Source organism: Canis lupus, chromosome 3 (assembly GCF_011100685.1).
Source record: "Canis lupus familiaris isolate Mischka breed German Shepherd chromosome 3, alternate assembly UU_Cfam_GSD_1.0, whole genome shotgun sequence".
NCBI lineage: Eukaryota > Metazoa > Chordata > Mammalia > Carnivora > Canidae > Canis > Canis lupus.
In genome coordinates this window covers 10,714,084-10,726,775 of record NC_049224.1, presented here as the reverse complement: position 1 = coordinate 10,726,775, position 12,692 = coordinate 10,714,084, and the positions used below count along the sequence as shown (strand labels likewise).

Below are 12,692 nucleotides of genomic sequence, written 5' to 3'. Positions count from 1 at the left end.
TCAATTGGTTTTATTGCTCTATTACTTGATAGAGAGATGTTGACTCTGAGCCTTTCTCAATAACAATACTATTCGTGCAACTGGGTACATAGTTTGTGGCTGTTTTCTTAAAAAATGGGTCACTTTTACAGATATGAATGGTGTCATGATACAGTAAATAGAAAAAAAAAAAAGGCAAAGGCCAGACCCCCAAAATAATACACTAACATTTATGATTCAAAGTGTGTGTATGTACTTGTATGACTATAATGTCTCTGAAAGTATACACAAGCAGCTATCGACAGCATATAGTCTGCGGTGAGGCTGGACTGCAGGATGAGAGACATGTGGAGGAAAAACTTTACCTTCTATGGTTTATCAATGTGTAATCTGTTTATTATTTTATCTTGTCATCTGCATGCACTTCAGATTATAGTAAGTATTTTTAAAGAATAAAGAAATAGAAATCACAAATATTCAAGAATGATGGCACATTGATGTCTGACTTTGTTTCGATTTCTCTGGAGTAAGAAGTTTCTGACTTCTCGATTTCTCTGGAGTAAGAATAAAAGCCAGGGAAGGCAAGCTTACAGATGCCAGGGCACGCAACTGTCAGCTTCAGTTAACTCTCCAGAGCTGGGAATTCTTGCGCCTTCACCCTGGGTGAGAGACAAGTTAAAAGTATCCAATAGCAGGGCTTGGTTTTATTCTCTGCTTGAGGTGAGACTCATCCAGTTGACTAACCAAACAACATGTATAGAGAAACTAATGAAACCAAATCATCTTGAAGTGCCTCAGGCTGGTCAGGGCTATTTCTGGTAGACATGGGGAATTACAGTGTGGCTGAGAGTTGCCACCTACAGGTTGGGAATCTGGGAGCACAGGTGTTCCCTCCTTTTCTCTTAGCACAGAAATTGGAATTTGGTGTTTCTGTTTGGTGGTATCATCACCACCAGCCTTCTAGAGCAGAGACTATTATACTTTGTTTCATTCTGTCATTCCACTTCTTGAGAAACAGACTGACCTAGTGCTGAAGAAATGAAAAGTGATAAGGAGGGAAGGAAAAGTGAAAACTTGCTTTCCAATACTAAGGCATGGGAGAGAAGAAGACAAAAATAGTCAAGAGTTAGCTTTTTGAGCTTAGGAGTTTTTGTTACAGTCCTTTGTGAAATGTATGGAGTCTCTCAAGGAGAAACAGAGTACAGGATTTTTTTTTTTTTTTTTTTTAGCTAAAAGATAGAAAAAGTTGAAGTACAAATTCAATACATATACTGAAAAGGAAGATAGCGAAGGAAAGTCTAGCCAAGTATATGCTGTTATGTTCTAAGGAAAATTATTAAACTTGACTAAATAAAATGTTTTTGAAGATATTGAATTAATAACAAAAATATCCTCAACCAAATTCACTTTAATTCACATGGCCTGACAGAGGTATTCTATCAGTATTTAACATCAAAATGACTCCTATGTAATATATGCATTTTTAGAACATATAGATGGGAGAGAATGGTTCAAAGTTAAGATCTGAAGAAAACAGCCATTTTCTAAAACCAGATAAAGGCAGTGTATGAAACAGTTTTAGGACCATCTTACTTAAAATACTTAATTTCCTTTAGAAATCTTAAATCTAAACTAATAATAACAGTAAAATGAAAATACTAGTACATCGTGACCCAAGTAGGAATGAGGTGTTTTAATATCAGGATATCTGTTGGTGTAATCTACCTCAGTGAGGGCCTAAAAAAAGAAATGCAGTCATTATCTAAAATAATGGAGAAAATACACGATAAAATAAAAAGTAGTTATGATAAAAAGTGTCATCATATTAGACAAAATTCCTTAGTTTGACAAAGCCTATCTAAATAACTAAAATTAAATATCATACTTTACGGGAAAAATGTTCATTCATTACTCCTAGTTTATAAATGAAAAACTGAAAGTTCTGACTTACCAAATAAATGAAACAAGAACACATAAGAGTATGCAATGGGAAAGAGAAAGGGCATTACTTTTAAAGGTCTGGGATTAAAAAAAAAAAAAAAAAAGACACCAACATAGAGTAGCCACTGTACCAGAAAAAATTAGAGCTAAGCAAAAGTTGCAGCAAGTTCTCCAGGTATAAAATTAACCTAAAAGTCAATAAAAGCCCTAGGAAATAGCATAGAATAAGATGTATGTTTAGAAATCTTGCTAATGAACTAGCAGTTCCCCTCCTGACTACAGGCACAAAGTATATCTAAAACTGACCCATAAGGAGGTGGGTTAAAAGAAGGCCTACTCCTAAGTTTTCTTTCATTAAGAAAATGGATTGGTATGTAAAATAAAATGTATACTTGACCTAGGATATAGCAGACAGAAACCATAAATTTAATGTATATTTGGCTCAGGGCATCAAGTCCCACATCAGGCTCCCTCCCAGGCAGCCTGCTTCTCTCTCTGCCTGTGTCTCTGCCTCTCTCTCTCTGTGTCTCTCATGAAAAAAGAAATAACATCTTTAAAAAAGAGAGAGAGAGAGAGAGAGAATCTTGGCATTTTCCTAGGAAATAGGACCACGGTTTGAGGTAATATAAACAAGCAAGGTTTTTTTTTTTTTTTTTTTTTTTTTACATCTTTCATGGAGTGACAAAATTGAACTTGACAGTCAACAAACACACAACTGGGGGTTTCTGAAGACATTTGCCAATGTGTGAAGCTTTCTGGAGAGGGCTCTTAAAACAAAAACTCTCTAAGTGGAATGATGATTTGGCATTCTCTCTGTGCTGTGGAGACCAGGAGCAAAGTTCAGGGTGTGCTTGGGAAAAGGACAATGATGTGTTTACCAAGGAAGCTAAGACACCTGGAAGGTGAAGCTTTAGGAAGAGTGATGTTATCAGAAGAAGAAACTGAACTGAAATCCTTAACTGAGTGTTGATAACATAATGAAGAGTAACCCTTTCATGAAAAGAAGAAAGAGTGAAACCTGACTGGAGAAAGATACAGCATCAGGTACTCCTATATTTTCTTTCTTACTTTTTTATCCCCCCCCCTTTTTTTTTACACACTACTATTTTGTTAGAAGTCAGGATAGAGTTTATATGGTCCAGAATGGGGCTGGTGTCAGCAAAGGGGTTTCTGAGATTTCTGAGATGCTGCAATATATATATATATATATATATATATATATATATATATATATACACACACACACATTCAATTGGTGAAGTTTTATCAAGCATTTCATTAAAAAATTTGTTCTTTCATGTATGCTATACTTCATTTAAAATCTTACTTAAAAATCACATATGCATAAAATAATTTTAGTTCCAATAGTTGTTTTTTTGTTTTGTTTTGTTTGGCTGGAAGCAAAGATATTCCTGAACTTTGCAAATAGATGAGATAATAAACTTTTGATAGACTAGTTATCAACTGTTGAGACATTTCTTAAGGTTAAGTCATCTTTCTATTTCCCAAATAAACCCTATTAAGTAGTATTATGTAATTATAATACATTCCACTTACATCTTCACATCCTAGTTCATAATTGATTTTTGTAAAACTGTCATCAGATTGTTATACTAAGGTCATGTGGCTTCTTAAAACTATTTGAGGGATGTTCCATTTTTTTGTTGGGGATCAGGAAAAAAAAACACTCTAAATGTTATTGAAAAGATCTGTTCTGTAAAGTTCAGATAGAACTTGAAGCAGATAAATTCAGCTAAGAGGTTAAGGAAATGTGCTATGCTGAGTTGTTCAAGTCTAGCAAGATGTTCCATCCCTGGGTTCTGCTTTATTTGGGAGAGCCTGAGTTGAGACTGAGGAAAGAACTTAGGTCCCCACAGAAAAATTGGGGCAAGGTTATTAGAGGGTGAAAGGATGCTTGATGGCAAGATCAATCACTACCCAACGTAAATAATCAGACAGTTTTCAGTCTTTACACTTATATGCAAAATACAAATTGTTGACTTTTTGGCTTGTTGTACTAGGATGATTCCTCAATAATCCACTTTATTTAAAATACATAGTTACACTAAATCACACAGCTATTTATAACAGAGTTTCTTTTATTATAATACAAAGAAATTTGAAGTAAAGTCTTTGATTCTAAGTTTTCCGTGCCCAGTGTTAATAGTCCTAGAATCTTCAACAATTCAGCCTACCAGCTTTGGATATATGACAGATAGAATAGTGTCCCCCCTCCCAAGTATGTCCACACCCGAATCCCTGGAACCCGTGAATGTGTTACCTCGTAGGCAAAAGAGACTTAGCAGATGTGATTAAGAACATAGACCTTGCAATGAGGAAATTATCTTAAATTATTCAGGAGACCCAATGTAATCACATGAATTCTTAAAATCCAGGAACAGTTCTGGCTGAATAAGAGAGATGAGATGGAAAATGAGGCAACAGAGATTCGGAGCTTAAGAGGGACTTGATATTGCTGGCTTTAAAAATGAAGAAAGAAGACCTTGAGCCAGGGAGCATGACACTGTCTAGACTCTGGGGAAGGTCCTTGGTCAATAGCCAGGAAGGAAGTGGGGGTCCTGTAACCTCTAGGATCTGAATTTTGCTAACAATGCAATTAAGCAAAAGGTGGATCCTTGTCTTGAGCATGCAGAAGATGAGTGCACCCTACACACCTTGGTTGTAGCCAGGGAAGACCCATGTTGGGCTTCAGGGCTTCTGACCTACAGAACTAAAGAGTAAATTTATTCAAGCCACTACATGTGTAATAATTTGTAATGGCAACAGCAGAAAACTAATACAGAATATTTTACACAATAAATTCTCTGAGAGCTTTGCACATCCATTGTACTTCTTAGAGCCTCTACAATTCAGTATCTTGTAGAACTTTCTGATACCAAGAACCTATGAGAATAAGTGATTGCTATGTTGTGTGCTTAAAGAAACTAGAAATCAGTTTATTTCACAGGAACGAGGAGGTGCAAATTTATGCAGTTTTTATCATAAGGTGTATCTTTTCATCTCAAACTTGGTCCTTAAATTGATGCTCGACTATGTACAATACAGTCCATTTCCAACAGCAATGAATGTAAAAGAAAAAAAAAAAGAAAAAGGTTTTGTGAAAAATAACATTCCTTATTTTTATAGCCGAAATTATTGGACAAGAGTCCTTTCTGTGAAAGTACAATGAATATTTTAATCATGCATCATTTTAATGTCAGTTGTGAAGCTACGTGAATAGCATCGGACTCTTAAGGAGGAAAAAATGAAAGGAAAAGAAAAGATGAGGATGGAGGAGAAATTTTAAATTCAGGACTTTTCATTTTGTGTCACTGAAAACTCAAAAGGGAAGTTAAAGATTAATAAACACAAATTTAATGCCTATAATTTTAAGACTGATGAGGCAGTTATTGTAATGACTGTCATTATCACAACATCTCTGTCAATATGAGGTCTATAACAGGCGACACAACTCTCTCTTAATGTGATGCTTTAAAGAGTGAGTGCCTATATAGATTTAAATTTCAGATGAAATCCATTTAAATGGTGGCTCACAGTATTTAATAATCTGTTTCTTTTGTATTCAAAATGTGCTAAAAAACACCATTCTTATAGAGGTCCTTTACTTCTGGAATTCTTTATTTTACTCCTTGTCAAGCTATCTATTATTCATGCCTCTCTCCGGTACATAACTCTTTACTACAGTTACTGCACTTTGAACACTAAATACCCTCATGGTCTGAAAGAGTTAATGTAGTTCCCTAGGCATCTAATTTAATACATGAGAGTGACTTGCCTGCTGATGATGAGCTAGCTCAATATATATTATAGAGAATCAGTCATCTTGTGAAAGTAGCGGTTAAATACACTTTAATTGAGATTTTTGTTACAAGTGGGGAGTTTTAAAAGTGCTGATGAATTAAGAATTCCACTTAGAGTCAGAGTTAATGTTTGGCTATAGGGCTAATGTCTAGGGTATATTTAAGGCACCATGAAAGTGGATGTAGACATAAGTAGGAATAATTCATGCATCTGATGGATGGTTGAACTAGATGACTTTAAGGTCTTTTTTAACTCTGAGAGTACATGATTCTATGCACTATGCATATTAGAAATTTAGCCCTGGAACAAATATGCATGAGCAGTCACACTATAAAATCAGAGCATAAAGAGGAAACTATAAAAATAACTAGAGTGTGGGGGAAGATGGACAGTTAAAATAAGAGCCCTGCTTTGAAACGGATTTAAAATAACTTTAAAATGCCATAGTTTGAGTGTCCTCTGGCTAGTGATTTCCACGTTTTGGGGGTAAAGGCTAATTTTATCTGATAGTTTTATTATTTCCTAAATTGATTACATACTGTTAGTATCTCTTGATACATTGTATGAAAATAAAAAAAAATATTCCATGTTTTTAAATGATTTTGTATGTTGATAATACTCAAATGTGTGCTGTTTGCTTATGCAACAAGTGCACAGGTATATAATGTTTTGTGAAAATAATCCCAGGCTCTCATAAAGGTCCAGGGACACACAGATTATGAATAACCTCTTTAAAGTATCATTTCTTAATAAGATGATTATCTTAAGATGATTCTCTTAAGACTTGAGATCGGTTCCTCAGCTGACATTTAGAGGGTGAGTGTGAAGTCCCAAGGCACCCGACATGTAGTAAATATTGTCAGAAGCTGCACACACCCCATGCCCCCTATCAACAGGAGAAGATAACTAACATGTTTTCCCTTTACCCAGTTTGCTAGGAATAATGTGAAGACTTTCCTATTACACCTCACAGAAATCTTAAGACTCATTATTACAGTTATTATAAGGTTGCTAAAAAATAAAATATCAAGATGTTAAATAACTTACTTAGAGATAAACAGACTTCAACCCCAATAGTCTATCATTCCCACATACTCTTTTCCCTTCACTAAACAATACACTTATCACATACAGTGCAGTTTAAGCAACATTAGAAAATCAATACGAATATATTGTAAAATAGTGCCTTGTATTTGCAAACACATGAAATTTAAAGTAGCAACTTTCAGTATTATTTTCAGTTCTATAAAGCTTTTGACTTTTCTCATAAACTCTGTGACAAAGAATATCAGATGGTAAAAATATTCCCTTTTTTCTTTCTCGTAATTTGTAAAACACTATTCCCGTGCCCTGGAAATCATATTACCCATTTTAACACTTTAAATGATCACAGCAACACCTTAAGTTAAATGCTAGTTTTACCTCCATTTTCCACATGCACATTCAAAGGAAGGAAGTGGTTAAAATGACATCTCTTAAATTTTATGAATAGCAAGTGGCAGGACCCAGAATATGAGCTAGATTGGTCAGATTCTAGAGTCTGTTCTCTTAGTTCTTTGCACATTGCTTTAAATAATAATACAGAATGCCTGAGCAAATACCACAAATATGCATAAAAGGACACCTGGAAAGCAGTAGAAAAATCTGATGTCCAAGAAACCCCATTTAACACCACCTGGCTGGATGATCAAAGGCAACATAAATACCTTTCCTTGGATTGGAATTTTGCAATTCTCAAGGGATTTAGAATATATCCTAACATTTAGCCATAACTTTTTGAGGGTGGTACAGGTTATTTTTATCCCTATTTTATAAATGCCTAAATGTGAAGAGGCAAAGTCTCCCTTTAATAAGTGGTAGCCTTCCATGGGCAGATTTTATCCTGGCTCAAGCCGTCTATCCATAAGGTAAATTAGACAAGTAATTTACTTGTTTACAGGATCATTTTTTGAGATCTCTGGGATTGATACCTCTGGATTTGGAGATGTTTGATATAAAAACCTTCTGGCTGAATGGATTTGACTGAATATTTTGGGACAGCAAGAGTTCTAAAGTAAAAGAAGAGGTAAAATTAGTGGCTCAAGTAAAAACAACAACAAAAAAACAAAACAAAACAAAACAAACAAACATTGACTCAAGTGTGACCATCTCATTAAACTTGAATTTCAGTCATAAAGTTGGTGAAGTAACAGAGCTATATATGTATGCATATATACAGATGCGACCAGAACAAAATCTGTATTAATTATCAGTTTTCCCATATTCGTTGTACCCTTTTCCCAGCCAATTCCATACACACACAGCTACTTTGTAAGGAAAATTATCTCTGTAACTAATCATTGTTGAGTTAATGGTGCAGTAAATGGAGATAGGGAATTAGGCAAGCCAAAGGGTAGGGAGGGGTAAAAACATACGTGCCTGGAAAAAGATGGAGACATCTGGAAGGAAAGAACTTACGATAGGAGAAGTCAGGAGTTAGCCATTGGGAGAAACATGTGAGGGGAGAACAGCAGTGTTATAAAAAGAGGAGAGATGTTTGAGAAATGGAAGAAGGAGACAAGAAAGGAAGAGAAAGGGATCCCTGGGTGGCGCAGAGGTTTGGCGCCTGCCTTTGGCCCAGTGAGCGATCCTGGAGACCCCGGATCGAGTCCCACGTCAGGCTCCCTGCATGGAGCCTGCTTCTCCCTCTGCCTATGTCTCTGCCTCTCTCTCTCTCTCTCTGACTATCGTAAATAAATAAAAAAAAAAATTTAAGAAAGGAAGAGAAATCAGCAGCTGCTTTGAGAAAGAATTTTGAAGAAAGGGAGAAACTTTGTAGCTGTTCATCAGTACTTTGGTAGTTGAGTGTGTGTGCGTGCACAGGATTGCAGATTTTTGTATTGTTTATGTTCCTTTATAGCATTTGCGAGTTTTTAAGCTTACCTGAAATACAAACCTAGAAGGGCTTGTTTTATTTGGGTAAAAAATGGAGTGATTATAACAACAGGACACATGTGACGTCTTGTTCTCCTCTGTTTTGTCTTCTGTGTCTACTGATGTCTTTGTGCCTTTGCTTCTCCATTGAGTAGTAGAAGAATTGCTATTTCTTTCTACAATCCGCTATGTGGATGAACTAATATCTCTCAAATGATATTGTAGCTTTCAAAGTACACTGCTTTGTGATTAGACTATTGTTCTATGTTCTCATTCAGCTGAACAATGCACCTTTATCTGTAGGGATCATTACACAAGATGCTAACCTGATTTCATTCTCTGGTGACAGAAAGACGGGGACACTATTTTGTCTCCTTTGGGTGAGGAAGATGTAATATCTTGTATATAGAGAACAAATTGACCTTGTGAATACTATAGTTAATTAAATGAAGACCATAATTGAATGCCAGTTTGCACTAAAAAATGGTCTGCCACCTTCCAAGATTCATCTAAGAGCAATTGAGACAGTCGATGTGTAGGTGTTTATGGGCTCGACATTAGGTCATTGCAAGTGTTCTATTAGCAATTACCACCTTTATTATCCTGCTTCCAAAGAATGTTAAGCTTTCCTCTTGCTGGATGTGCATATTACTTAATATCCTAGAAAGTGTGCTGAGCATTGATTGAAAAAATTACTTGGGCTCAAATGACCTGTGAAAAGTAAGTGGTTGATTTTAGGAAGGATTCTGGAGAAATCTACACACCCAACAATTTGGAGCATGGATCTCTTGGCATATGCTATTAGCTATATTTCCTACTGCTGAAAATAGTTGATATTTATAATATAATTATTTATTCTAGGGAACATTTGCCAGAAGTAGCTGTAGTTCTGCTGCATACGATGTTTGTTAGAACTGAATGAAGGTAAATAATATATTACATTAAATACAAGTAAATAATATTAAATAATATATTAATAAATTATTATTAAATAATATATGATAAATTATTATTAAATATTATTTTATATTATATTTCATTATTATTATATTATAATAATTATATTATTTTGGCTGTTTTCTTGTTCAGTAACCTTACTCTCTATTCCTATGGAGTGTACATCTTGACAGTCTGTTTAGAGAGGAGATCAAATTTCCATTTTCTTTAAAAGTTATTAAACTTTATCTTGTTCAGGTAGATTTTGTCACCAACCACACGTAGCCTCTTTCAGGTCATATCAGAGAATTGTGATAAGATAGGAAGAGTTAATTGTTAGATTTTTGAGAGTTAGCCAGTCTGAAAGGTTTGTGGTAAATATTCACCTCTGGCCTGTTGGTAAGCAAATGCCAGCTCAATTCCCATATAACTACCCCAAACAGGAATAATGAAGTACTATTTTGAGTTTCATGTCCACTCAGAAATCCACATTCTCCATTATCATACTCTGAAAGCAACGTCAGAGTGTACTTAAATATGATCTGTGAGTTATGGGGTGACAAAAGAATGCTCAGAATCCTTTGACTATTTTCTCTTATTTGACTTTCTAACATCTCCATTACCCATAGCTTTTTAAAGTTTTTATTTAAATTCCAGTTGGTGAACATACAGTATAATAGTAGTTTCAGGTGTATAATATAATGATTCAACACTTCCATATAACACCCATTGCTTATCATAAGCGCCCTCCCTACTCCCCATCACCTATTTCACTTATACCCCCACCCACTTCCCTTCTGGTAAACATCAGTTCTGTATAGTTGAGAGTCTGTTTCTTGGTTTGCCTTTCCTCTTTTTTTTCCCTTTGCCTATTTATTTGTTTATTAAATTCCACATATGAGTGAAATCACATGGTATTTCTTTCTCTGATGGACTTAGCATAATACTCTCTAGCTCCATCCACATCATTGCAAATGATAAGATTTTATTCTTTGTCATGCATGGGTAATTCTATTGTGTATATATGTACACAGTATGTGTTTATATATTGTGTATATATATTTCAGTGTATTTATACATGTTCTTCTTCTTTATCCATTCATCAGTTGCTGGATACTTTGGCTGTTTCTGTAATTTGACTATTTGGATAATGCTGCTATAGACAAGGGGGTGCACATATCCCTCTGAATTAGTATTTTGGGATTCTTTGGGTAAATATCTAGTAGCACAGTTGCTGGATTGTAAGGTAAGTTCTATTTTTAACTTTTTGAGGAACCTCCATTCTGTTTTCCAAAGTGACTGTACCAGTTTGCATTCCCAACAACAGTGCAAGAGGGCTTCCATTTCTCTACATTTTTGCCAACATCTGTTGTTTCTTGTGTTGTTGATTTTGGCCATTCTGACAGGTGTGAGGTGATGTCTCATTGTAGTTCTGATCTGTATTTCCCTGATGATGAATGATGTTGAGTATCTTTTCATGTATCTATCGGCCATCTGGATGTCTTCTTTGGAAAAATGTCTGTTCATATCTTTTGTCCACTTTGTTGTCTTCCAACTGTTATTAGTCTCTTTTTTATTCTTTTGGTGATCTCTTCCAGAGTTAACTACTTCCATTTGTAGGTGACAAAATGTGTAAGGAACCCACTTCAAATGTTGACCTGACTATGAGCATGGTCTTTCCCTTTCCTTGAACTCGGAATTAAGACTTTTGGTTCCTGTTTTTTATATTCCAGTCCCAGAAGTAGCTTTCACTGTAGAAGTTATCTGTGGGTAGTCTTATGCTTTCTAGCAGTAGTCTATAATCAGGCTCTAGCTTCTTCAGGACACTATATAGGATAGATTTAAAAATGTGTTAAACTAAGAATCATTCTCTCAAATGGGTTTAAATGCATTTCATTTTTGGACAATCTACATGACACATTTTTTTTCTCAAAAGCAATGCCTTCACTCCAAATAAATCAAGGTAAAATAAATGAAGAGCTCAAGGTGATATCAGTCCCATTTGTCTAAGTCCTGGTGTTGTGTGGATGTAGAGCAGCAGCCAGTTAGGACAACAGGTCATATATCCAAAGTAATAGCCAAATTCATTAACATTTTTCCATTTCTAAACCACCCTTAAAGAAAATCATATTTGCGGTCACACCATCCTCACAGTAGTCCAGCAGAGCAACCACACCATCTGGATTAATGTTTTCACCAATAATGAACAGGTCATTTTTGAAATTAATAAGGATGTGTTTGATTTGTTCTGAAGCCCTGTCATAAAAGGTTTTACTCTTTCTGGCTCTGTTCTTAAAGTTTGCCTTTGATTGATTTTATGTAATCTTTGATGTACTTCTTGTAGGCTTCTTTTGTGAAGCTGGTTTCCTGCAAGTGATGGTTGATGACAATATCAACACCAGTGATTACTGTGGTACTTTGGTACCTTTGCCCTCTAGGCCTTCAGTGGAGACATTTCCACCAATGAGCGAGTCATCCATGTTACCCTCTGTCCTACTGACCATCTCCCCTCTACCTCCAGGCACAGCCCATCTGCAATCACCTGGATCTTGTAGATGTCAGAGAACTCTCATCATGGGTGATGAGGTCCTGATTGATGATATTACAGCTGGAGAGAGACGATGGAGGTGCTAGCTTAGCAGGATCCAGGAGCTCTGAACAAGTTCAGTGTAGCCAGAGCGGCACTTGAGGGTGCTTCTGCCCATTTTTAATTGGATTATTAATTTCTTTTGGGTGTTGAGTTTTATAAGTTCTTTATTTATTTTGGATACCACCCCTTTATCAGATATATGTCATTTTCAAATATCTTCTCCCAGTCAGTAGGTTTGCCTTTTGGTTTTGTTGATTGTTTCCTTCACTTTGCAGAAGCCTTTTCTTTTGATGAAGTCCTAACAGTTTATTTTTGCTTTTATTCCCCTTATCTCAGGAGACATACCTAATAAGAAGTTGCTATGGCCATGATCAATGTTGCTGCCTGTCTTTCCCTCCAGGATTTTGATGGTTTCCTCTCTCATATTTAGGTCATTAATCCTTTTTGAATTTATTTTTGTATATGGTATAATAAAGTAATCCACTTTTTTTCTCTTGCATGTTACTGTCTA

The 12,692-nt window shown here is 35.5% G+C and overlaps 1 long non-coding RNA gene and 1 pseudogene across 1 annotated transcript in view; one reads left to right on the top strand and one right to left on the bottom strand.

Annotated features, from left to right (window-relative positions):
* The first annotated feature begins 2,593 nt into the window (after window positions 1-2,593).
* Window positions 2,594-12,692, top strand: part of LOC119876124 — a 151,131-nt gene continuing 141,032 nt past the window's right edge. The window contains exon 1 of the long non-coding RNA XR_005356618.1: window positions 2,594-2,964. This is a non-coding gene — a long non-coding RNA (uncharacterized LOC119876124). The remainder of the gene's footprint in view (window positions 2,965-12,692) is intronic.
* LOC100686919 lies at window positions 11,679-12,186 on the bottom strand (annotated as a pseudogene).